This window comes from Podarcis melisellensis, assembly GCF_964234715.1.
Source record: "Podarcis melisellensis genome assembly, chromosome: 6".
In the NCBI taxonomy this organism is placed as follows: Eukaryota; Metazoa; Chordata; class Lepidosauria; order Squamata; family Lacertidae; genus Podarcis; species Podarcis melisellensis.
Genome location: NC_138538.1, coordinates 54,768,937 through 54,794,810, shown reverse-complemented (window position 1 = coordinate 54,794,810; position 25,874 = coordinate 54,768,937). Strand labels below are relative to the sequence as shown.

The 25,874-nt window shown below is 44.7% G+C and overlaps 1 long non-coding RNA gene across 5 annotated transcripts in view; it reads right to left on the bottom strand.

Moving 5' to 3' along the window:
• Positions 1-25,874, bottom strand: part of LOC309371417 — a 47,845-nt gene that overhangs the window by 15,825 nt on the left and 6,146 nt on the right. Inside the window, exon 3 of one of the 5 annotated variants that reach the window (XR_014169082.1) lies at positions 15,527-15,644. The exons of 3 other annotated variants lie outside the window; for them this stretch is intronic. This is a non-coding gene — a long non-coding RNA (uncharacterized lncRNA). Of the gene's footprint in view, positions 1-15,526; positions 16,552-25,874 lie in introns of those variants that run through there. One more of the 5 variants, XR_014169086.1, reaches the window with a different exon arrangement.

Sequence of the window (25,874 nt, the reverse complement as noted above, 5' to 3'; positions counted from 1 at the left end):
TATCAATTCACCAGCCCTTTATATTCAATATGCAAGCTGTTATCCCCACCCAACTGTTACATTGTTACGGTGGATCATATCTTTGATTCCACTTTTACATTGTCAGGTCCCTCATATTAATGGATTATCATTAATGTCTTGAATGCATTAGTATTAAATCTTAAGGCATTATTGTTGTCAATTAATGGAAACTTGTAACAAAGTGTTCCTTTTTGTGTCTATTATCCCATTCAGTATGATGGGGAAAGCGGGAGGCTCCCTGGCAGCAGCAAGTGCTGCCTCCGATGTACCTCTTCATTTTTACATTGCTGTTTAAACTGATATTAGAGGTTATGCAAAACCCAAATGTCTCCTCTGTATTCTCTTCACCTACACTCTTTACATTTAATGGGGGTGAGTTTTTATGGAACCGCCTTAAAAAAAAAAAAGATGTAGCAGAACAGGACGACAGCTTTCATAAATTGTACTTTTTCAGTGACATTAGAAACATTAAATAAATTTGCAGTTACACTGAAGTTTCTACTAAAATCTAGTTTACCTTTGTCTTGGAAGAGTCCATGGTTGTTCTTTCATTCCTCTCCATAACGAAGAGAAATAATGTCTTTTTTCAAAGATCAAACACTAAGTAGTCCAGGGATGAACAATGTTTTATGGGGCTTTTGAAGGCACAACGAGGATATAAGTATAATATAGTGTATTCCCATATACTTCAGGTTTGTTTATAATTTTTATCAAGGCAACAGTTTGGCATTTTAGATCTGGGCTGCAGTCCAGCTCTACTTACACATCACTAGTTCTGCACAACTACTTCTTTTAATTTCTAATAAAATATATATCATACCTTTCGAAATGTGTTTTTACTCAAAACAGTTTACAAACAAGTATTGTGATAAGAGCACCATTTCAGTGTTCTGGTCACAGACAGGAACATGCATCCATATTTACATACAAAGACTCAACTAGTCAGTTCAGTGTGATACTTGCTTACATCAACCTCCCCCTTAAAATAATATGGCCCAAATACAAGTAAACAGTTCTGCAAGTTGAATGAGTTTTAGCTGTGTAGTGGAACTTCCTTGTACCCCTTAAATCTGTTCCATCCCTTAAATCTGTTTCCCCAATCCACCAGAGCAGATTTACAGTGTGTGCAAAGAGAAAAGAGGGTGGGAAGTTCCACTGTGCAGGTCACTGTGCAGGACAGGGTCACTGTGCAGGTGCCTCTGGGCCCCAACAAAGCTTTTGAGGGCAATTAAGACAGTGGCTGCTACCATGGGTGTAGCCAGGATTTTCGTTAGGGGTGTAGGCTTTTGTTGGAGGGCAGAACCTCAGATTTTTTATTGTACTGATTTAGAGGGGCAGCAGACCCCCCCCTTGGCTACACCCATGGCTGTTACTGCTGATTCACTTAGTGCTGTGATGGCCAAACTTGGCCCTCCAGCTGTTTTGAGACTACAATTCCCATCATCCCTGACCACTGGTCCTGTTAGCTAGGGATGATGGGAGTTGTAGTCCCCAAACAGCTGGAGGGCCAAGTTTGGCCATCACTGGTCTAGTGCTTCTGTTCTCATTGCCAGCCTGCTCACAGCCATCCATTCCCAGTGCTGCTTCTCAACAACATCCATCCTGCCCCCCCAGTAGGTTGTGGGGAGCATCAGGGTACTGCAGGGAGGAGAATCCAGGGAGAAGCATGCCCTGGCCCCCCCCCAAATATTTGACAGACTGAATTTTTGCAGTGCAGATGTGTATCCAGATGTAAATCTGTATCCACCTTTGCATGAGCCAAAACCTGCTTTCTTGCACACATCCCTTGCTGACTATGTTTCAAGAAACTGATGTTCTTGGGGCTAGCTTGTTGCAGTCTTCTTCAAGATTCCTACATGTACTTAAGTAGCAATAAATGTGTAATGGCAACTGGTCAGTCCAACTCACCAGTAGAGGGATGTGCGTCTGAACTTATTCTGGAATTCTGCATATCACAAGCCTGCCACCTATTCCAACATACACATCATCAATTCTCCTCCTGCATTTTCTGGTGGTTTGCAAATAAGCAACGTTTTAACTGAGCTTCAAGATGCACTCAGAAAGTGGACTGTGCATCCACTCAGAATTGTTGCTATCTTGGTATGGGCCATTTCATATTATACAAAGTCCTTCATTAAGTTCAGCTCCCTATTTTAATAAGAGGGTGTCTTTTAAAAAAAGAAAAAGCTAGGCTTTTATTTATTTTATTTGCTACATTATATTCCACCTTTCTTCCCTCGTGTTACTCAAGGTGGCACAAATGGGTTTCCCAGAGGAAATCTTCCATCAAGCCACTTGACAGAAGTGAACCTGCTCACCTTCCCTTTGTGCCCTAAGCCACTTTACACAAAGTCTGTGCGCAAGAGGCTGGGGAAATGTTTTTCCAACACTGCACAGAAAGTTGCAAATATGTTGCAGCTCTAAGAAAATACTTCTATGTGTTTGTATAGTTCCACTTGCTCAGAGGAGACTGGCGGTTTGTTGTACGTTGGCTGCACTTGTATAACTTTGTGTCAAAGGCAAAAGATTATTGAATTGAGAAAAGGAAGCTGAACTCTTGACTGGCTGCATTAAAAACACTCCATAGGCAAGTTATTTCTCTAAAAAGGAGGCAATGGCTGATTGGGGCAAATGAGGGAAATGAAAGCTTGCCTCTGAGAGGCAAAAGAAAGCTTTGCAACATGTATGTATTTATTTCAGTTATTAATTGCATTTCAGGGGTCAAGCTATCACAAAGTGAGAGCGACAAGAATTTTTTAAAAAAAAACGAATATCAGACAAAATAGGAAGTTTTGATTGGAGGCAACAAATTGATTCATGAAAGAAACTGTTAAAGCACCTAAACAAGAGGTAACCAACACAGTGCCCTCCAGATGCTGTGGACTGCAGCTTGCATTATCCCTGACCACTGGCCATGCTGGCTATGGCTGATGAGAGTTTCAGTCCTAAACAGCGACACAAAATAGGCTACCTCTGACCTAAACTCTTTTAAAGAAAGGCAATAGTAAAAAGATAAGATTTAAAGGCTTTATTGAATACCAAAACTCAGTGGGCCAAGTAAATGTTAACTGGAAGAGAGTTCCATAAAGTGGAGCCACCACTGAGAAAGCCCTGTCTTGTGTGCTCATCGACCATGCTGATTTCACAATAGGCACACATGGCAAGACCTCTAATGCAGATCTTAGATTACAGGCAGGGAGCGATGGATGTAGGCTCTCCTTAGGTAACCAGGTGGCAAACTGCTTTAAGTCTCTAACTGCCAGGAAATTAAGGATGAAAATAGATCAAATCTAAAACCTATCAGCATTGTTTGGGGGCCTTTGTCTTTTAATGAAGGCTTTATAGTCCATGTTCATCCTGAATGTCAATGATATACACCCAACTTGCAGGAACATATTTGTATATTAAGATTTATTTAAATCATTTTGGGGGGCTTTGGTGGAAAGAGCCTGTTGCTTTCAAACTTGCTCAGTTTCATGATGTTACTTTTGTTTATCCATTCAGTGTGGATGTTTCAATTTATATTTGTATCTAAACCAATAGGTTTGGGGCTTACTGTATTTGCTGTGCTTTTTTTAAAGGGTTGGGCTGAATAGAAATTAAGGTGGTATGTCATATGGGTCCCATCTGAATGCTATTAATAATCTTATGAAATGCAGAACTTACTTGTATTTCCTCTAGATGCTCAATGTAACCCCAAAAGTCCATTAGTGAAGAGGCATGTCCAAACTGCAAGTCATTTATTTCTGTTGGCTAATAATACCAAGTGCCCATTTGAAATCTAAACAGCAATGTTCCATTTTAACTGTGATGGACCTAATCTCAAAAGGTTTCCTCAGTCTCTCAGAAAGGCCAGATGGCTATCTGAACCACACAAGACACCCTTCTCCTTTGGATGAAGTCTGATCAGTCTCCATACCCCAAAGGCAACCCCACTGATTTGTCTATTTTTGAACTACCAACACCCTTAGAATTTTAACCTCAGTCTGAAGTACACTCACTCAGGGTGACTCTCCTACAGTTCAAACACCCCTATCCGACTACAGCAAACCTACAAAGTTTGCTACCAAGCCGCAAAATCCTGATATTACACTTGGGAACCAGGAAGAAAGGATCTAATCTGAACTCTACAAACCTGGCTAAATACCGTATGTATATGGTAAACAACTAGGGTTGGCCCAAAAGATTTTGCTGCCAGAGATGGAATGGCAAATGTAACAGCTACTTCCATTACTAGAAAACATTTCCTCTGAGTTCTTTATCACATAGTAAAAATCAGAGATACCAGTAAGCTCTTCCTGGCCCAATTTATGTGCCCTTTGAGACATTTGAATATATTACAATGGTTAATGGTTAAAGTTAATGGTTGATGTGAGGGTCACTAAATAAAATATTTGTTTCCCTACAGTTGCTTAAACAGATAGAGGGGCTTGTGCCAATTTTAAAGATGACACAAATGTATTGTGTGAAACATGCTCTACAAGGGACTGCCCTTGAAGGCTACTGAGAAATTGAAGCTAGTCCAAAATGGAGCAGCCAGATTAATGTCTTACATTAGCTACAAGGGGCATGTACAATTTACTTACTTACTTACTTACTTACTTACTTACTTACTTACTTACTTATTATTGCTTCCAAGCTAAACTCAAAGTGGTAGTGCACACCTTCAAAATCTAGGCTCAGGATAGTTCCTTATGTTAGTTCCCACCCTTTAAGAGCTGGGAATATTAACTAGGGCTCCACAAGGACCACTGTGTTTACCCCCAAATGGACTTGAGCCCTTTTGCATATACTCCTAGCAAGGGTACATGAACATGAATGGGTGCTTGAGCACCTTACCTTGCCCCTCCCCAGTACCTTCTCAAATTTCCTAGGTCAGAAGAAGGGGAAAGTGAAGGCAGTAGAGCTTCCTTTCCTGCCAAGAAGTGCACTGAGACTACCAACTACCATGGAACAGGAAGTTTGACTAGATGATTTTCAAGGTCCCTTCCAATTATACAAATGGAATTCTAGTAATTATAGCCACCTCTGACCTCCCAGAGTAGAGGCAGCATGCTTATGAACACCAGCTGCTAGAGAGCAATGGTGGAAGAGGGGTTATTGCTCTCTTGTCCTGCTTGTGGGTATCTTGCCATTGTGGAAAAGAGAATGCTGCACTAGACAGGCTTTTGGTCTGATCCAGCAGCACTCATGTTTTTAACACTTTCCTATAGGAATGATGGGATGTACGGTCCCAACATCTTCCTTAGCAGAAAAGGCCATTCCACTAAGTTGCTAGAGCTGCTTCAACTACCAAGTCGTCTTTCTCCTGCCTCGGGTAAATTGCGACAGCAGCTAAAAGGGGAAGACAATGGGCCCCTGCTTTTAGCTCGATATGAACAAGTCCCTGCTTGACTCATGCTTCCTCTCAAGTAATTGAACAGGCAAAGTTGCCTTTGTGATCTTTTCTTTTCAGTTACTTGCCTTATCTCGAATGGGCAATCCCAGCATCTGTTGGGTTAGAGACCACTGCCAAACAAGCATTTGGGATAGAAGTTCCTAAGCTTTCAAATCAACTTCCTATCACGGTGTGACAGATCTGGGAACCTAACCCTTTTCAACAAGTGGTTAAATATTATTTAAATCTTATTAAATGATATGAATCTTACTGTGCCCTGCTTTGGGAAATGATATGAATGAAAAATGGGTTCAAAATAAATAAATAAAAGTGGTGTCACTGCAACAAGGAGGAGGAGGAGGAGGAGGAGGAGGAGGAGGAGGAGGAAGAAGAAGAAGAAGAAGAGGAGGAGGAGGAGGAGGAGGAGGAGGAGGAGGAGGAGGAAGTAAAACAATAAAAGCAGGAGAGGGAAATGATGTTTATGACAGGTAACAGGTAAATCTGCAAATGATTGCCTGAACATCCCCCCCGCTCCAGATAATGCAAAACTAACAACTGCTCTGGTTATGTCCTTATTTGAATGCACCATTAAAAATAATTATTATTTGAAAGTCTGACCAATGAGAAAGTCCCTGCAGAACCTGAGCATGAAACTAGCAGCCAGTTTTCTAAGAAATAGAGGATTTCAATATGTCATGGGGCATATCTTCTACCAACGAAAGGAGAGAAATATACTAGACATTATTCAGGCTCATGCTTATATTTAAAGTTAGCACAACATGAGGGGATTTTTAAATTGGAAACTCAGTATAGGTCACTCTAAAAAAGGAGGTAATGGACTCTTATTAAAGACTCACTTTGCAACTCTTGGATTTGTGCTAGAAAAAATGTACGTAATTTCAGATCATAACACAACTGGAACCTACAAAAAACATTGAGGTGTAGTTCTCCTGCTCACTATTCCAGTCAGGTGATGCAGCCATGCCCCTCTCTATAATACTCCATTTGATTCCCCTTCTTATCTGGTTCTTCCACACAAAACAAATAGTCTGCATTCCATGGCCACCTCACAGCCCTTTCCAACAGTTTTGTTGTACTTTGGTGAACCCTAGGACTCAGCTGAGCCTGCTAATACCACCCTTTTGTGGGGCTGTAGGGCTGTTTTGGCTATGTAAGCATCTGCACTCACACTTGGATGTCAGAAATAGATGTAATGATAAATCTGTCCCTAAACTGTTCAGCAAGAGAGATTTGTTTTTCTTTTGTTTTTATAGCCTTTGCTTTATAGCCATGTAGTTCTGGGAGCTTGACAATGGACTCCCCCTTGACCAACCTGGACCCTGCATTTATCATTTGAGGTCTTCTTCCTCTATGTGTCCTCTCTTGAGGGAGGTGTAGACTGACCACACGAGAATAGGCCTTTTTAGTGGTGGTTCCCTACTTACAAAGTGCTCTCCCCAGGGAAGCATGCCTGGCACCATCAATGGCTGCTTTTAGGCACCAGGAAAAAACATTGCTTTTCAGCCATGCTTTTGGCCTATAACTTGTAAAGTTTTAGATATTGTGGCCTCCTTTAGTTGGTGGGATGTGTTGGACTGCCTTTTATGTATATGTATACGAATATGTTTTGCTTTTCTGTTGTTTTAATTTTAAATTGGATTTTTTTTTTGTATTTTATTGTAAGTCACTTAAGCTTACTTTTTGTAATAAAGAAGGTGACCAGTAAGTGCAACAAACAAACAAACAAACTTTATTGTTGGAGTGTGGCGACTGCATACTTCAGAGCCAGGCTCCAGTATGAAGCTGCCATTTTGGAACTGATTAACAACTTTTACACTGTGGAATTTAGTCTCAAGAGATCCTGAAAATTACTCACTACAGGAAGTCATTATCCTTCGTTTGGTACTTGTTTATACTGTTGATCTTGCTATTCCTATGAAGATGAATCACTACTGGCTGCTAGTTTGGAGTGAGGCCCACCCATGCTGATGGGTTCCTGTTCTTTTGCTTGGATTCTGTATTCTTTCTCATGCACTGTACAGTGGTACCTCGGGTTACATACGCTTCAGGTTACATATGCTTCAGGTTACAGACTCTGCTAACCAAGAAATAGTGCTTCAGGTTAAGATCAGAAATCGTGCTCCGGCAGTGTGAAGGCAGCAGGAGGCCCCATTAACTAAAGTGGTGCTTCAGGTTAAGAACAGTTTCAGGTTAAGAACAGGCCTCCGGAACGAATGAAGTACTTAACCCGAGGTACCACTGTGTAACTGCTGTTTAAAAGAGAGCTACTTGTTTTATCACTATTTCTCCCATGACAGCCTCAAACTGCAGGCAGTGTGGATATGGCCTGGGTGCTGAGTGGCAGGGGGAAGTGGGACCTTATCAAAGAGACAAAGTTATGCAGCTTATCTTTCAAAAATCAGTCCAGTGTAGGATATCATTCAGGTCATGGTTCTAGATGAACTGCGGCTTCAGGTAGCATGCATTTGTTTAAAACCATTTTTAAAGCTGTACTTCTATATTGCTGTAACCCACCCTTGGATTCTTCAGTGAAGGGCAGGTAAAAGCTCTAGTAAGAATAATTGCTACCAACTAGGTCCCTGTGGCTGCTGGGATGAGGGTAGGGAGGCAGAACGCGGAGATCGGGAGAAAGGAATGCTGACCCAGTTGCTCAAGAGCATAACAGACCAAAAGGTGAACGTTTGCCCTCAAATTTTAATATAACACGTAGGAAAGCATGCTGTCTGGCAGCGCCTTGTGTTTATATTTTAGCATGGACTTCTGGTCATGAAATGACACCCTCAGCCTCCAAGTGCACACATTTTTGGATAAGGGTGGATAAGGAGTGGATAAGGAGAGAGAGCAGAAAACACCCTGCTTCGTTTTATGCTCTGCTGTGCTAGGAGAGAGCAGGCCTCTCTCTGTGCATTGCACAACTATACAACAAGATGTGCCTTGTTCCTCGCTCCTGGGCAGCCTTCCCTGCTGGAAGAAAAGACTTCTGTCAATTTCTGCTGGGGGGGGGGGCGGGTGCCCAGCCCTAAAGATAACACACATTTCCAGGGGAAGTGATACGACACCCACCCCCACTTTGTTGGCGGGAAAACCCATAGTCTGGTTCTACCACCCTTCAGCTCTCAGATCCCAGACTAAACTAACCTGGAGGGTCATTCAAAGTTTACTTTCTCAGAGCTATAAGCAGGAGCTCCCAAATGCTTAAAGGGTCTTTACATCTTAAACAGCTGTGCCCCAAATAAGGGTGTCTCATCTTCTCAACTTCTGTTTGTGTTGGGGGGTGAAGGGTGGGAGGGGGGCGGAGAATGCCTCCAGCTCACCCTCTATGCTTCAGGAATGCACAGGACAGCAATCCTCTTAGAAGAGCTGATCTAGAGAGCCACACACCCAATGTGATGATGCTGAGAAACCAAGCTTTCAACCCCCCCTTTTCCTAGAGTATAGGATTACAAATATCCATTTGCTTCAAGGGAGGTCTCATTTAAGAACCTCACCGTTCCACTGAATATAATGGTGCTCCTTAGTTCAGAACGAAATTGCATTACACAGGGAACACTGTTCGGTAGTGTCTGCTATTGTTGCAATGTTGATCTAGCAACTGCTGTCAAAAATTAGGCAAAAACACTGAATTAAGTCACTGAACAATTCATTAGCTTACTGAACAATTATTTAGCTTATCTTTACTTGTATTCTATTTAAGGTTACTGGCATTTATGAGGAACTCTGCACCCAAATTATTATAGTGCTTGCATAACACTTCTTGTAAACTGCAGCCTATCTTGTTTAAGGCACCAGGAGTTAACTGGATATTTCAAATGCCTTCACTTCCTACCTGGTCAAGTCTTCATCATAAGCCTGAAATTTTCCCTGGGACTCACATCTGAGGGAACCAAGAAGTTCGTATTCACAAAGAACTAAACTTTCTCAGAAACCAGCGAGTGTGTGTCTGAAAGAGCAAGGAACCCCCAATCAATACTGATGCTAAGCAATCCTTGGATTAGGTAGTGGATTGCCTCGCTCTTTCAGACAATTACCTGTGGCTCCCAGTTTCATTCATTCATATCATGTTTATTCTGCCCATCTATCGAAATTTGCCAAGTTTACATAGACGATAAGATACAATGCACAATTGTTAAACCCCTTAAACATAAACAACAAAACAAGAGGCAAAGCAGAAAGTCCAACGGACAACTGAAACCAGCATTAAACATAGCAATGAGGAGCATGAGGCAAACAGTGAAGCACCTAATGGGTTCTAATTAAATAAAAAATTCTCCCCCTGCCCCCCCCCCAATATGTACAGAGCTACAATCTACCTTCTGTAAAGTGGAACCAGATATCTGTGCAGTGGTTTCCTCAACACCCCCTCCCCCCGGGGCATATGAGTATTTTAAAGAGAAGGAGCTACTAATTCTCAGGTGCCCCGAGCCCAAAAGGATTTAGTATAATTGAAAATATAATGATCAGGGCTGTGGTGTTCTGTATGTTTCTGTGTGCTCCTCTGTTGCACAGAATCTAGACCACAGCACAGAACCTGGCACTTTGCGTGAGCCACTGCCCACAAGCAAAGATAGGTGGTGGTGTTGTTGCATCAGCACCACTTGCAAGGCAAATGAAGCAAGCCCGCCTAGCATCCACCCCAACAGCAGCCACACACACACACTCCATTGTGCCCCCATCAGATCAAATTTCCCTTTCATTATTGCCTTCAACTTCCCCATCTTTCTGAAAACATTCTCACTTCTGCCTCCACCCTTGCAAGCAAAATAAACAATCTCCTCTGTTAAAGGACCATCAGATGAGAGTCAGCTATACATGCGATGAACTGGAATGATTTATCTAACTCAGAAAGAACGGGCTTTTCTTAGGGTTTGGGAAAGTATATGCTCAAAAATGATGTTTTACATCTGCATCTTCTAGCAAGAAATTCTTATTTAAGTGCACATGGTGGTGATGCTTATCCATCACATTCCTGGAGAATGTTTAATGCCCTGAGAGTTACTGGGGCAACAATTACTATGTGAGTAGGTATGTTATGAAGAGACGCGGGTGGCGCTGTGGTCTAAACCACAGAGCCTAGGGCTTGCCGATCAGAAGGTCGGCGGTTCAAATCCCTGCGACGGGGTGAGCTCCCGTTGCACAGTCCCTGCTCCTGCCAACCTAGCAGTTCGAAAGTACGTCAAGTGGAAGTAGATAAATAGGTACTGCTCCGGTGGGAATGTAAACGATGCTTCTGTGCGCTGCTCTTGTTCGCCAAAAGTGGCTTAGCCATGCTGGCCACATGACCCAGAAGCTGTACGCCGGCTCCCTCGGCCAGTAAAGCGAGATGAGCGCCACAACCCCGGAGTCATCCGCGACTGGACCTAATGGTCAGGGGTACCTTTACCTTTAGGTGTGTTATGTAGAATAGGAACAAGAGAGGCTCTCAAAATCCCAGTGGAATTGCCTGGAACAAGTTATTATCTGCCCCCTATTTTAGTGAATAGCTTCCCCATCACTCTTAAGTTTTCATTCAGAAGTCCCTGATGTACAGGCACTGATAAACATAGGAGGCTGCTTTATAACATCAAACCATTGGCCCATCTTTCCCCAGTCTTCTGACTAGCAGTAAGTAAGCCTTCAGGATCTCAGACATAAGCTGCCTGGGTCCCTTTTAAATGGCGATGCCAAGGATCAAACCTGAGACCTTCAACCCTCAGTGTCCACCAAGTTGTATGTGAAATTCAGGTTCCAATTCTCCCATCCCAACTTGTCCTTCTCTACTAAGTTTTTTACTTCATAAGATTTATATACTGCTTGGTTATAATAAAACCTCAATGTGGTTTACAAAAAGAGAACTATAAAATTATCCGTAAAATGCAGTTTTAAAAAAACTATTTAGAATATTTAAAAACATTATCAACAATAAGCTTAATAAACTGATTAAAACACACATCATCATTCTATATCTCTGGATAGGCTTGCCTAGACAAAAATGTTTTTAACAGACTTCAAAAAGAGCACCTGCCTAATGTCAACAGGCAGGGAGTTCCAAAGTATGTGTGCTGCCACACCAATAGATTTCTTACAACCTTGTTGCCACTGTGACATCAACTAATTGCTAATGACAAACTGCCCATCCTTCCTTTGCTGCAAATTAAGTAACTGCTGGATTCCATAAATTGAGGTGAACTGTAGTGCCTAGATACCTGTTAGGATACACCTGCTCCTTCATAAACATTTTAGGATGGAGATACAATCTGGCCTTACTCTTTCAACTTTGAATAATAAGCCCAGTTCCACTGCGGGCACCTGAGTAGTGAGAAAGGCTCACCTTGTCTCTGTGTGCGCGCATGCACACATGCATGCCAAGAGTCAACTGGGGGTGGGGAGTTGCTACTGGCTAGTCATTGCATTGGGAGATGCATTTTGCACATGCCTAGAGTTGCTCTCTTCCTTTCTTAGTGTTGCATCTCCTTCAGGGCTGGCTCATATAAAGTTCTTTCAATCGCATTACCTTGCGAATCCTGTGAAGAATGTCCTTTAAAGGTAGGGTCATTGTCCTTTGGTCAACTTTGACTCAAGCATTGGATCCCACACTTCACCCAGTTCCTACCAACAGACCATGGCCTGGCAATGAAGGGGAAAGTTGTGCATGATGATTCTGCCCTTCACTCCCCTCGATTTTGCTGCCTCCACCCAATTTTTTTTTAAGTGAAAGAGACACACTTGGAATTAGAGTGGTTGTGACATTTAGGTGGCAAGCCATTGTGTGAGACCCTGAAAGTTTAAAAAACAAGTGCCATAGAACTCGGAGGGCTTAAAGCAACCCCCTTTGTGGAGCAAAGGACTGAGTTTTGATTCGGGACAATGGTGTTTCTCAAATTTCTTCCAAAAACCTGCACCCCATCTGTGATTTGAATGCAATCGCTTTTCTCTCACCCTGCAATTCATTTGGCAAAGACGAAGCAGATGCAAGAGACGGGGGCTGAATTTTAATGATTGGGTTTTACCTGAAACAAAACAAAACAAGCAAAAACAAAACAAAACAAAACAAAAAAAGAACCCAGCGGATCCTTTTAAGAAACAAAACAAAACACATGTTTGAAGTTAGCAAGAAGGGTAGGGATAATATAAAATATCATTTAAAAGGGCTCCGTTCATTAGACTCCAAGAAGAGCTCTGCTAATGAGCCTCTCACAAATGAGGGAAGTGCTGCTTTTCCTCCGTTTTCTGCTTGGCTTGCCACAAAATTGCCTACCTGGGGCGGGGAGGTTGAGTTATTACACAGTATGGACTCACATGATAAGATGGAGGTCAGCCGCATTTGGATTTCCCTGTAATGTCAGCACACTAGTATCACAGGATGTTTCAGATCTCTGTCATTAAATATATATATCTAATATACATATGTATTGAGTTCACTAAGGGTGATCTTCCTGTCCTATGCCTGACCACTGACACTACATTGTATCCCGATTTTGAGATATTTGATCTGGCAACATTGATCCTGTAAAGAGGCATATTGTGGATTTTAGGGTGACTCCTGTTGTCATGAGAGGCAGGCATCCAGTGTCTAAGTGAGTCAGATGATACCAGCTCTCTCAGTCTAGTATTTTATTTTATGGGCGGAGAGGGCAGGATTCAGACTATGTGAACTAATAATAGAAGTACTCGTGAGTATATACAAAACACACACACACACACACAGTGTAACATGCCTCTACTTAGAGTGAAGAAATTCCAGGTGGGTTTCTTACCCTAACCTCTTCTTCTAAAAACCTCCTTTGTCTAATAGCAGAGTGGTTGGGGGAATTGACTTATCACTGCAGTGCAAGTTCAGTGAGCAAATGCCTAGGGGTTTTTTAACCAATGAATTCAAAAGTGGACGGCACAATACTGACACCTGAGAGTTATATAAGGGATAGAGAATGTTGCACTGTCATTTTGCAAATACGTGGTGCATCCACCCACAGAACAATAGTTTCCTGTTCTAGTCTCCCTCGTCTTAAACAGGATACAGCTGTAAAGGCCCAAAATTAATCAGGAATATGGAACTGCTTCAGTACCAACAGAACTAAAAAAATTAAGAATTCTACTCGGACAGCATATACATAATATGTGTTATCTGGATACGTCGCATAATAGATGCATAAAACCATTAATATGGCACTCCTCGTTGTGTGTGTTTGGATTAAAATAAATTCATGTTTTTTTGTTCACTTTCAGGAAATATGGACTCAAGTGGACTTACTGTCGCAACATGTGAAGAGATGGCAGACAGTGTTTAAGTTGTTCCTTAAACGGCTGAAATAACTGAAAGTGATATTAGAGAATGTGCATTCAACTGAAAAGTTTCAAACACAGCTTAGTCAATATCCGTTGCTTCCTGCTGGAGATCATGCATAGTTACAGGACAGTGAGAAAGATACCCTATTTCCAACTCCCTTTCTTTCATGGAATGTGCAAGAATGCCAGTGTTTAGGCACATTTCCCCTCTAGCTGGCATAGACAAGGATCCAAAAGGCTGCTTTCCTATACTGAGTAGGATATTAGTCCACCTCACCCTTTAGGATTAATAACTCTGACAGTGGAGGTGTCCTTCCTTGCCCAGCTACCTAAAACCCTTTAGCCATAGATGCTTGGGAAACCAGGTCCTTCTACTACACAAACAGTAATCTCTCTACTTTCTTCCTCCCTGACTGCCAAACGTTATCTCCTTGCTCAGATGCCTTATTTTTCGCACTTCAGTTTACTCTACAGTGTGGGAAGAAGCTCCCTTGCTGCATGTTGCGCCGGCCACTGTTTCAGACCGAAGAGTCGGCATGATGAGCTTGTGGTCTGACCCAGGAAAGTTGTCCTTAATGCCGCCTCTTAGGCTGCTTTGGATGCATCTGAGGCCTTTGCGGAGTAAAAAGAAGAAGAAGGGGGCGGGGGGGGGACCAAGGGCACTAAAGCCCACAGCCAATTCCCAGCCTTTGCTGTAATACTTTGTACCCAAACTGTTGCTTCTGTTCCACCTTCAAGCGTGGATAGCTTTGTAGTTCTCCCAAACACACACACTTGATTGTGTTCTCACAGAGCTCCCTCTCCCCTCCCCTCCTCCCCACTCCGCCCTATTCACATCACCTCAAAGTGCATTTAAGCATCAATAAGGTGCGAAGGGAAAATTGTCTGTCACTTTAATCCAGGCCCAAGGGGCTGGGAAATAAAAAGGGAGAGAAAGGGAACGGTTCTTTAAGAGCCTAAAAATCCATACAATAGCTGTGGGAATGCTGGTCAGGCCCTTTCCTAGCCCCTGCCTCCCTGGTGATCCCTCAATTAGCACGCAGGGCCTTATTCTATAGGAGCACTTGTCTTTAAAGGTGAGCCTGTTTGTTTAAAGGGGCTCTTTTAATATTTACCAAGTTGGCCTCCAGGGAAAGCCAATGGAGCCTGGAGACTGCAATGCCTGGAGAGGAATTTGGGGGAGCTCTGTGCAAAGGGCCCTGCAAACTCCACTGTGGCAGGTGGGACTTTTGTCATGGTGGCAAGTCAGAGGCAGAGAAAAGCCTGGAGCTTTCTGAGCCTAATAAAAAAATGGCTGGTTTTAAAAGACACCAGATAAAACTATGCCTGCGTGCAATCCAGCCCAACGCAAATCAATGGGTGTTTCATCACAAACTTCCCAAGATGGGGGTGGTATCCTACACACCTATTGTATTTTAGTCTGGTTTTGCACTGTTGGTGATGAACTTGTGTTCTGGTGCAGCAGAGAGGGGAGGCACGCCGATTAATTGCTGTAGCTAATCCATTAACTTGTTCACTGCGTATTAATCAGATTGTAACCAGCGGTCCTCTGTGAATGGCTGTGTTACTGATAGTGCTGTCGGATGCAATCTGTGTGCATCTCTTAATGATTTTCTATGTGATAAATGGGTTGCTATTTAATACTACCACCCTCACTACTGCTAATAAAGTTGGCATAATTCTAAAGACATAATACTATTTTGTTGGTATTAAAGCAGCAATTATCCAAAGAGGTACAGCAACTAAAACTCAATCACTTGACAAACCTTTTTTAAAAAGAAAGAAAAACTAAATGTTAAAGCAATTAATATATTAATAACACACCCAGGTGAATTGTGCCCTTACCTCAAACACTCCAGTGCTTGAGAGCCAGTCTCTGTTGCCTACAGGAAGTGTGCAGAACTGGTAAAGATTGTCTCCAGAATTTCGGCTGCGAGTTTATGGAATGAGGAAGGGCTTGCAGCTGGAGGGATCTATAGAAGTGCTTCTATTTAAAGGAGCACTTGCTGAGGGAGGGCTGAGTGATCAGGGTTAGCATATGCTTTAGGAAAAAGCCTTACTGTAGGATGGGGAAGAAGGTGGAGTTGGTGGAAACAGGAGGCAGTGGCTGAAGAAATAAACAGGCATTCAGGTGGGGAAGAAAATGTACAGGGGATCCTGGGAGAAGGGTGCTGGCGCCTCTATGGGTCAGGAAAGTAGCAAAAAAAAAATGGGTGGGGGAGAGACGGGCCTTGCCCTCCCTCTTTCCCTCCCTCTCTCCTCTCCTTTTAGGAGGCGGGCGCAATAGGAGGGAGCCCGGGGCCAACTCTTCCCCCATGGCTCTCCATAACCTTTTATTCTACTCTGAGTTGATCCAAGGCTTTTTGAGGGGTGGGATGGGGTCAAGATTCACCCCTGACGCCGGGCAACGCGCTCCTCTTGGCCTGGGGGCAGCCGGGCTGGAGTTAGGCCCGGGCCGCCTGCGCAGGCCGGTTCCTTCGGCGCGAAACTGGAGGCGGCGCTCGCGTGGCCAGGCCAGGAAGCGAGGACGGGGCGAGGGGGCGCTGCCAGCTCAGGCCGCGGCCCAGCCGAAGAGGCTGCAGGAAGGGCACGGCCGAGGGCGGGGTCCCCCGCCGAGAAGGGAGGGGGAGCGGGAAGGAGAGGCGCCGCCGCCTCCCCGCCGCGGCCGGAGAGCCCAGGAAGGGGGCGCTTCGCCGAGGAGCCGCTGGCTTCTCCGGTTCTGGCTGCGGGGAAGATTTGCGCGCGGCGAGCGGGAGAAGCCCCTCTGCTGAAAACTGTTCCTTAGTCACTTTTAATTAGCCCCCTCGATTTAATTAGCGAAGTTGAAACATGCAATTAAAATTAGCTCAGTTTAGCAGGTCTTCAAGGGAAGGCCGGGGGGGGGGGAGGGAGGGAAGCGAGGCCGGGGAGAAGGGAGCGCCGCGGGGGACGGGCGGGCGGGAAGGTGGGGCCGAGGGGGAGCGGCGGGAGGCAGGCAGGCGCGGAGGTGCTGCACTGGAGCCTGCCAGAGGGGGCGCAAGGCGGAGGGCACCATGGGGACCTCTCCCTTCAAGACTTTCTTCTGCCTCCTCTGGGAGCGCCGCAGAAAGAAAAGACCAGTCTGATTGGCTGTTTCTGGTGACATTTCTTGGACTAGCGCCGAAAGTTCAAGGGAGGCATCAAACAGTTCCCGACCTAGAGGCTTGTGAGTTGCCCCTGGAGGGAAGAGCGCTTGGCTCCAATGGAAGCCCGAGGCCCGCTGGAGGGAATGGAGCGATGGGCGCCCCCCGCGCGCTCTCTGCCCAGGCCAGCCCAGGTTCTCGCTTCAAGTGAGCGGAAATCAAACGGGCACGGAAGAAGGCATTTCTGCTGCCACGTTCTGGGAGAACCATCGCCTCTCTTTCCCCATCCCAAGGGGGTTTCTATAGATTGGCAAATGGAGGTAACCGGTTGTGAAGTGTAGGTCTAACATTTCCATTATCCCCAGAAATGGGTCTACGTGACATTGGCCCGAGCCCCGTTGTTGAAACGTTGTTGCCACAGAGCAATATTTGTCAGAGTTTAGTTTAGTTTTTTAATATAGGAAGAAGGACTAAGTCAAACGTGAAATTGATGAACATGTAACGACCACAAAAAAAGCATTCTAACACTAAAACTGGCCGCCTTACCAGTGAACTGATAATCAAACTGACGCCGATTTTAAAAAACAATTAGTGGGATGGCAGAGGATTGGGAAATTACAGGCCTGCCAGTGTAAACATCTGTTCTTCGGGAAATGATGCGACCCATAATTCAAGATACAGAAGAATAAGCCTTGTGGAGGAAGAATTAGCAAGGCTTCTGCAAAAGAATTATTTGTGTGTGCCAACAAACATGTGAGTGGGAAGTAATCTGATAGAAATAGTGAATTTAGGCATGCAGAGAGAGAAAAAACTTTGGGTCCAGTGTTAGCCATACTTGGAGCAGACTCATTGAATTAAGGGAGTTGGAGATGATCATTTAGGTTTTTCAGTCTCCCGGTACTTCCGAGTAAATTTAGCAGCATGGGATAATAAGCTTGGTCATCTCGCGGATTAGTCTCGGTTAAAGAACAGGAAGCGGAGGACTGGAATTAATGGACCGTTTGCACAATGAAGAGATGCGAACATTAGGATCTCTCAGGGATCTGTATTGGAACCGGTCCTATTTAACGTGTACTACAGGATCTGAAGTCAACAACGAGTAACTATTGAGGATCGGGAAAGCGCCGCCTTTTGATTTCTAAAGCAATCGTTAGAAACTGGACAAATGAACAGTAAAAATCGCAAATGAGATTTGCCACTAAATGTAAAGAGATGCATACTGGGGCAAAACCCAAAACTTCAAATATGACATCATATGATGACATCGAAACTGATCGTCACTTTCCAGAAAAAAAATATATTGGAGCTGTGGTGCACTGCTCAGTGAAAATATTAACTAAGCATGCAATGGAGATAGGGAAAAGATAAAATCCATCTCGGAAATGGATTGAAAATAAAGCCACCGGACTTATATAAGACCCTTACATAAAAATCATGGGACCAGGTATTTGATTTATTTCGTACAATTATGAAAAAAGCACATCCCAATTTATCGAGGTGTTAGAAAACATTATCTACAAGGAAAGCGTTTGGCTTTTTTTTTTAAAAGAGAGTGCTAAGTGGGCGCATGGCAGAGGTTGATAAAATCATGAATGGTTTTGTAGAAAGTAAGGGAGAATTTCCTCTTCCTCTCTAAGAATGCTAGAACTCGGGGTCAAGCAAAGACATGGTTGTTTGACGGTAGAGCAAGACAACGCTTCGCCACACCACACATAATTAGCTGGTGGAATTCGCTGCCACAGGATGTGGCCACAACCTCTGGCTTAGAAGGAGATTAGGCAGAGGCCTGGAGGCCTGCCAAGGTTTTCAGCCAGGACAGTTAAACCCAGTTCAAAGGCAATGTAGCTCGGAATAATGGTTGCAGGGTGGGGTGGGCCAGCTTGTAAACTTCCTTGATGCGCTGGGTGAAAGCAGGTGTTGGACCAGCATGGTTGTTTGCTGTGCTGGGTTCTAGATTAAGTGAAAGGCTAGGCTCTTTGACTGAAGGGCTGAGGCTACCTGCAACCACCCCATAGACTATTTTACGCAGAGCTATTCCGGGTACAGCCAGCCAGTGGATCTGCTTGGGCAAAGGTTTCTCAGAGCTGTGCGGGAGAAGCGGATGGTTCTGGGTAGGTTTCATGTTGGAGCGGTGCAGGCTTCATGTTAGGGGTGGCAGAACCTCGGTTAAGTATTTTTACTGATTTACTTGATTTGCTACGGCTCTGGAGCAATCATCCTAACACTTGAGTTCCCGATCTAATTGCTCACCTGTGGGCATCCCAAAACCGATGGGGTCAGCAAACACACCTCACCTGTACGGCTCACCCCCGCCCCAGACATATAGGGAAATGACCTGAGAGGGAGATTTCGAGATGTGTTTGGGGGAGGGGCTTGTGACTCCTAAAAATCAAGGAATCCCCTTTAAAACGGAGGGTTGGCAATTATAAACCATGTCTAACTCAAGTCAAATGACTATCCCCGTGCGAAGCAACATTTGTCCGAAAGTCTGGATGGATGAAGAATTGGAGGGTTCATTCAGAGCCAAGCCACTGAGGGTGCTAAGGTTTCAGCGATCCTACGCATCCCAGTGGAAACGTTTCTAGTCCTCATTGAGATCAGATGGTGTCTGTGGTATTTTGCCAACATCAAGTCCACGTTTAAGACCGGTTGCCTGCCTATCAGACTAAATAGCACCATTATCTTAATGGCCCTGTGGTCGGGGCTTCTTGAGAAGAAGAGGAACGTCTGGCAGTCAGAAAGGTCATAGAATCATCGAATTGTAGAGTTGGAAGGGACCACGAGGGTCATCTAGTCCAACCCCTTGCAGTGCCCAGCGTCGTCAGCCGGAATGCAGGGGGGGCACGGGCTCCGCTTCCCACGCTGGTCCCCTCCCCACCTGCATGCGCCCATCCCTTCCGAGGTCACTCCCATCTTGCAGTCACCCACCCATTTAGGGAGGAGTAGGAAATGCTTCAGGAACTTGAAAACGGGCTTTTACAAATTAATTAATTAATCCATTTATTTTGCCATATATAGAAACCTAACATTAAACCAAAAATGTTTCCAATCTCATGTCTGTGTTAGATTAACTGAACTTCCAGATTGGAAGAAGCGTCGATGGGAAGCGATATTTATTTATTTATTTATTTAGAAAGACGCGAGGGAAAGGAGGGGGGCGGGTAGGGTAATTTTCATTCTTGTAATATTGGTTTGGGGATAATTACTTTTAATGTCAAAAAGATTTAGTTTAATATCATCTCTATTAGGCTGCTGGGCGGATAATTAAAAGTGAAGCGGATAGCAGGAGGGAAAACAGATGGGATTTGCTTACTTTGATTCAGTAGGTAAATAATGAAAAAGTCAGTGGCAAAAACCCCTCGAACAATTGAAACCTTAAAGATCACTAACATTATTGGAAGCACTTGCAAAGTGCCTCCTTGAAGAGTAGCCGGATAAATATATACCAAACGAGAACTATATTTCTGTAGAAAGCTCGTTTCTGCTCCCCGCCTCCTGTGGAAGAGATGCCCTCCTCCCCCCACCACGATTAGACAGCAGAAATAATATTTTAATTACGATTTTGCTCTCGTAAATAGGAATGTGGTTCCATGATCGGAAATTCTGTCCAAAATGCTAACTGGTACTTTTTTTTAAAGTATTATAATAAATCATAATTTTAGCTTTCTAGGCGCTGTATAATGGAAAGTTCAACAAAAGCACCAAAAAGAAAAAAGAAAAAGCAGGACGGCGGAGGATATTTTTAAAAGGGCTGCATCTGTAAGTCCTGGCGAGAAATCATTGGAATGATGACGGCGGCGGCGAAAATCACCACAATAATCATAATCGAATAAGAACCTGGGAACGGCAGTATTTTTGCTCGGACCTAGTTAAGGCAACCGGCTTGGGCGTCGGCAATGAACAGGACTTCCCTAAAGAAAATATGTATACTAAGCGGACGTTCGATCGTACCTCAGAGAGGGGGAGAATGGAGAAGCATATACATCTGCTTAACGCGATTTATAAAAACACCAGAAACGCACGTGTCTCTCAAGTGCTTTATAAGCGTGATAATGCTTTGCACATCAGCTTAGAGGTCTTTGGACCGTGGATAAAAACAAAATAAACCCTAATAATAATCCAATGTTATTCATGAGTGTGCTTAAAAAACAGCAGCAATATGACAACAAATAGAATATTGCATAATACCCCATTTTTATTGTTGACGAATGCGCTCGTCGTACGTTCATGTGAAAAGCGAAAAACGTTTTATTTATTTGTTAAAAATGAAATCCAACTCAGTAGCCTGTCTTTTCCAGCTGGCACCCGCCCACCCCAATATCAACGCAAGAGTTATATGTTTCTCTTCCCAACTGGACTTTTCTCCCAGCCCTTTCCGATCCAGTCCACCGGATACCATTTTTTTAATTGCCTGAAATCGGCCCCACTGGCAGGGGCTCCGGAGAGACGCGGAGGCTTGGTTGGGTTTTGTTCTCCCCGAGACCAACCCACCCCCGTCCGCCCCCGGGGACTCCCCCTCCCTCTTTCACCCGAGGAAGCAGAGAGCCGGCCTGTCTGTCTGTCTGTCTTTCTGTTTGTTGCCGCCCTGCGAAAGCTCCTGCCTGGATCCGCCAGGGTGCTTTCCGCACCTTCTTGTCAAGTTCAATTAGCTCCCGATCTTTTCAGCTAAAAGGACCAGCTCTGCTGCCCGGCAGGGATCCGGGCGCTGATTCATCCCGAGAGCGAGCGGTGTAGTCGCCTCTGGGCCCGCACTTTCTCGGCCTCCCCCTAGCAGTCCAGCCCAGCCCCTTTTGCTCGGGGTCCTCATTGCATTCATGACCAAGAAGGAGCAGATGAGCTTAGAGGAGCGGGCAAAGGATGCTCCTAAGGAAATAAGAAGGGTTGAAGGGAGAAAAACTCAGCCACACACCCAGAAGCCAATGATTTTACGCCTCCCCCCGGAAGCTCCTAGTGAAGGAGAGCTCCATATTTTTTTGCGTAGTGTTGGTGTGTGGAGTGGCTGGAAGAGGGCTGTTTTCAGGCTGAGGGGCAAGATCTGGTGTGGGGCAAAGGAGTCTACGCCTCTTGTGCCTTCTCTGGAGACAGAGATGGTTAGAGAGCCAGCGTTAGTCCTGCTCAGAGCAAACTCGTTGAAATCAATGGGCATGACTGAATGAGGGCCGTCGATTCACGAGGTTCTGCTCTGAGTTGGATGTAACTCATTAGCTGGAAGGATGAGAAACAGCAGTGAGAGTAAAGAACCACAGCGCCAAACCAGCGCTCGGAGAGAAAGGTCAATTTCCTGCGATCCAAAGCGATACTGCCGCCGCCTCCCTGCTTGTAATATAGCAGATTTCAAACTTTGTGCGCCTGCTCCCAGCTCTGCCACGCGGATTTTTAAGGGACTCGAGCCGCCGAGCGCTGTCACAGGAGGAGCGTGGCCTGAATTCGACGGTGCTTTGGGAAATGACACGGGTTAGTAAGACGTTCAGGGTGGTGAAAACAAGCGCGAGAGCCAGCCTTTGTGTAAGAAGACCCAGAAGCGACCCAAACCGGAGTCCCTCTGGTTTAAGCTCGCTGAGGACTTGGCATGCAGTGCTTTGTGGATCGCACCCTAATGGGGACACATTTCCTTAGAAGCAGCTCGTTTGTTGGGATATTGAACGATTCGCTGCGTCGCAAAGTGTGCTAAGGTTCCGGGTATTAATGCTCAAGTGAAGCGCTTGAAAACTCTCCTCGCTTGAGTAACTGCAACTAACGACAAGTTTGCATAAGATGGGAAGGACCAATAATGCGTTAAGTTCCTTTTGTGGGGAAGGGGAGGAGGCGTGTGCGTGGAGCAGAGGGAAGAGGCGGGCATCGCTGGTTTGTGCGGTAACCTTAGCAGGGTCTCCACGATCCTGACGCCTCGGAGACTAGGAAGGAGGAGGTCGGGGCTCTTTCCACTCCAAGGCGCACGAAGACTGCACCCGAGGACCAAAGAGACGCCTCGAACTGCTTTTAAGTTTCCTTTAAAAACAACACACACACACACAAGCACAGCAAGCCAAGTTAGCTGTCACATAAACAGTAGTTGTGTCAGAGTTGGAAACACCCCAGTCCAAGGAAACTGCACACATGCGACCAACGTAACAAAAAGCAGCAGGAGCCTGTTCTTTCTTGCTTGCTTGTTTGCTTGGCGTTTATTACAAATTATTTATTGGTGGTCACCATTTCTTCGCTTCCTGAGAGGAAAAAGTTAAAATGCGGGTCCAAGAGACGCGGGACGCACACTTCAGTTAGGTCACTGGTTCCCACGCAGAGCCCACGCCAGCCCACTCCAAGGGACACGCGTGCTGTGGGGCCACAAAGTGGGGAAAAGAACTGAGGGTATCTTGAGAAACAATCAAATCCCTCTGAGCGGTTCCTTCTGGGTATTCCTGAGGATTTCATCGCAAAGTCCCGGTGGTAGAATATTGTGTCAACTCCACTACCCAACCTCGCACCCCTAAAAACGAGTCTGATTTCAGAGATTTGCATTAAAATCAATGATGCTGACTATTTCGTCTAAAGTATTCGGAGATAAACATTTTTAACACTGAAACATTCAGATTTTATATTGTTCGTGCCTCGGGGCAGGGATCTCTTTTTTCTTTTTCGTTTGTTTGTTGTAAAGTCGTAGCAGCGATAACAAAATGAGACGAAATGAAAAACAGAAAACTGCACTTAGACGACACTGTATCGTCTGGTAACGGTAAAAAACGCGTAAATATATCACACACACCCCAGTTTTGTACCAGTAGGAAGGTGCGTGCGCGTGTGTAGAAAAGCCAATTAAAGTCTTAACGTCTATACAAGCACGTAAGAGTGATGGGTAAGTATATCAGTGTTCATATATGAAAAAGGAAAACACACACGTGCGCCGGCGCGCGCGATCGGTAAACTAGTTAAGCGTGGTGCTTTAGCTTCAAAAGTGTCTTAAATCCAAGGCCCTTCCGCCTTTTTGTTTTGGTGGTGGATCGCGTGACAGATCGTTCAGCTTGAGATCTAAAACACTTATTTGGAAACAATTTCAATGTCAATCAGCGTGACTTGTTCCAACCTGACATGTTTAGCACCGGTATGCCATAAAAGTATTTCCCTTCATTATTCTTTCTGGTTAGCATATTGATTTAGTGAAGACATGCATAATTTCTTTCTTTTAATATACCTCATTTCTGTTATAAAATTATATTTCGCTACATATAATGCCATGAGCTTTACATTTCTTACAGTCAACACATCTATACATCTATGTCTTAATAAAGTTAGCTTTTCTGTTGCATGTACTTTTGTGTGCACGTATGGTTTAGCCTAGCTATAATTATAAAACGTATGGTTTAGCCTAGCTATAATTTTAAAAAGCCATGTACACAACTTCTCAAAAACTTCCCGGAAACAATGCATTTAAAAATAAAAAATAAAAATCAAAGTCAGATCCTAACTCCTCTTTTAAACACAAGATAACGAGAAAGTGTGTAAAGTCCCGGAGCAACGGAAACTCTCTTCGCTCTGTAACTGAACCAACCTAGAGGAGCATTGCACAGATTTCAGACGTTGCTTACAAGCCTTAATTAGGAAATTCTTCCCCGGAAACCACCTCAAGTTTGTACTAGACATCTCTTGAGGGGAAAAACTAGGGAAGCACGCCGTGCATACGAGAGGCTGGCTGCCTGGTCCAACTCAGCAGCTCCCCAGAACTGATCCATTTAACTGATCCACGAAGCTTGTCGCTTTCCAAAAAGCGCCGCGCCTTGATGGAGCAGTTAACTCACTCAGGACCTTGAAATGACAAGTAGGAGGTCAGCAAGAAAGCGCAGCCCCAACTTTGCTCCCCTCGCCACTTCCAACATACACGCTTTGGAGGTGCGGGCAAGCAGGGCGCTGAGAACTTCCAGCAAAAGAGAGAGAGAGAGAGAAATAAATGACGGGACGGGGCGTGAAAAAGGCCACTTTCTCCTGCTGGAGAGGAAACACAATGGGAACTGCCAGTCCTTGCTAGCCAAGCGAATTCTTGCACCGTCCCCAGAAGCCAAGACGTCTCCTTCGGCGGAAACGAAAGAGGAGCTCTGGCTTGAGCAAACGGATCCTGAGCGGAGGGAGGCCTGAAATCGAGACCGAAGGAAGGTGCTCCACAACACCTCTCCCCCCGCTCGTGCAACGGGTTGGGGTATTGGTTCCCTAAAACTGGGGGTTGCTTTCCCCCCAAACGGGATTTCAGGGGGAGAGTTTTGCCGTCATCTAATTTAGATCATTCTAAAGCTTCTTGAATGAAGGCAGCAGAAGAGCGGGTTCAGAGTTACAAATGAAAGAGGAGCGCCTGAACCTCATTTTGCCAGGACAGATAGAAACAAACATTGCCTGAAACAAACATGTGCGGGACACCGCGTTTTCCGAAAAGCGGGAGGGGAAAAAGTTCCATCCAAAGCAGTCGGCTCATTCCCTTTTCTCTTGGTAACTGAACAGGGCTTTAAAAGATACTTCCCAAAGGACCCGAAATGCAGGTTCCCACCCGCCCCACTTTGCAAATATTTCAAAAATATTCAGTTATATCCCGGCGGGATTTTTAAAGGGCGTTGCTGCCAGGCCCACTCTAATGTCTCAAACGGTTTTGGTGGGTGCCTGATTTATTGCAGTTGAGCGTAAAGCAGCAAATGACATAAGGAGTCGGTTCAAGGGACTGGGGTTATTGCTGTGAACGATTCCAACCCTTCTTCCCCTTGGGATGGCGAGGACCGCTGCCTGGCCCAGCAGAGCCTCGACAGAGATCCAGGTGGGAGCGAGTTGCATGGCTTTCACGCAACTTCCTTCCAGGAACCTCTCTTCAAACCAAGCAGGTCCCAAGGAGTGTGACGTCAGCCACCGTCGCTTAAGTCGACGATATTCGGAAACAAAACAATATTATAAATGCGAAGACTCCGGTGATAGCGGCCTTAATTGCTCACGGATCGATTCCCCGTTTTAATTGTCCCAATGGAAAGTCAGAAATATTTCTGATTGAATTTTTAATTAAACAAACAACCAATAATTGAATCTGAGGAAAGAAAAAAAGAGACCTTCCAGAAATATAAAGTTGCTAGTGCCGCCGGCTCGTC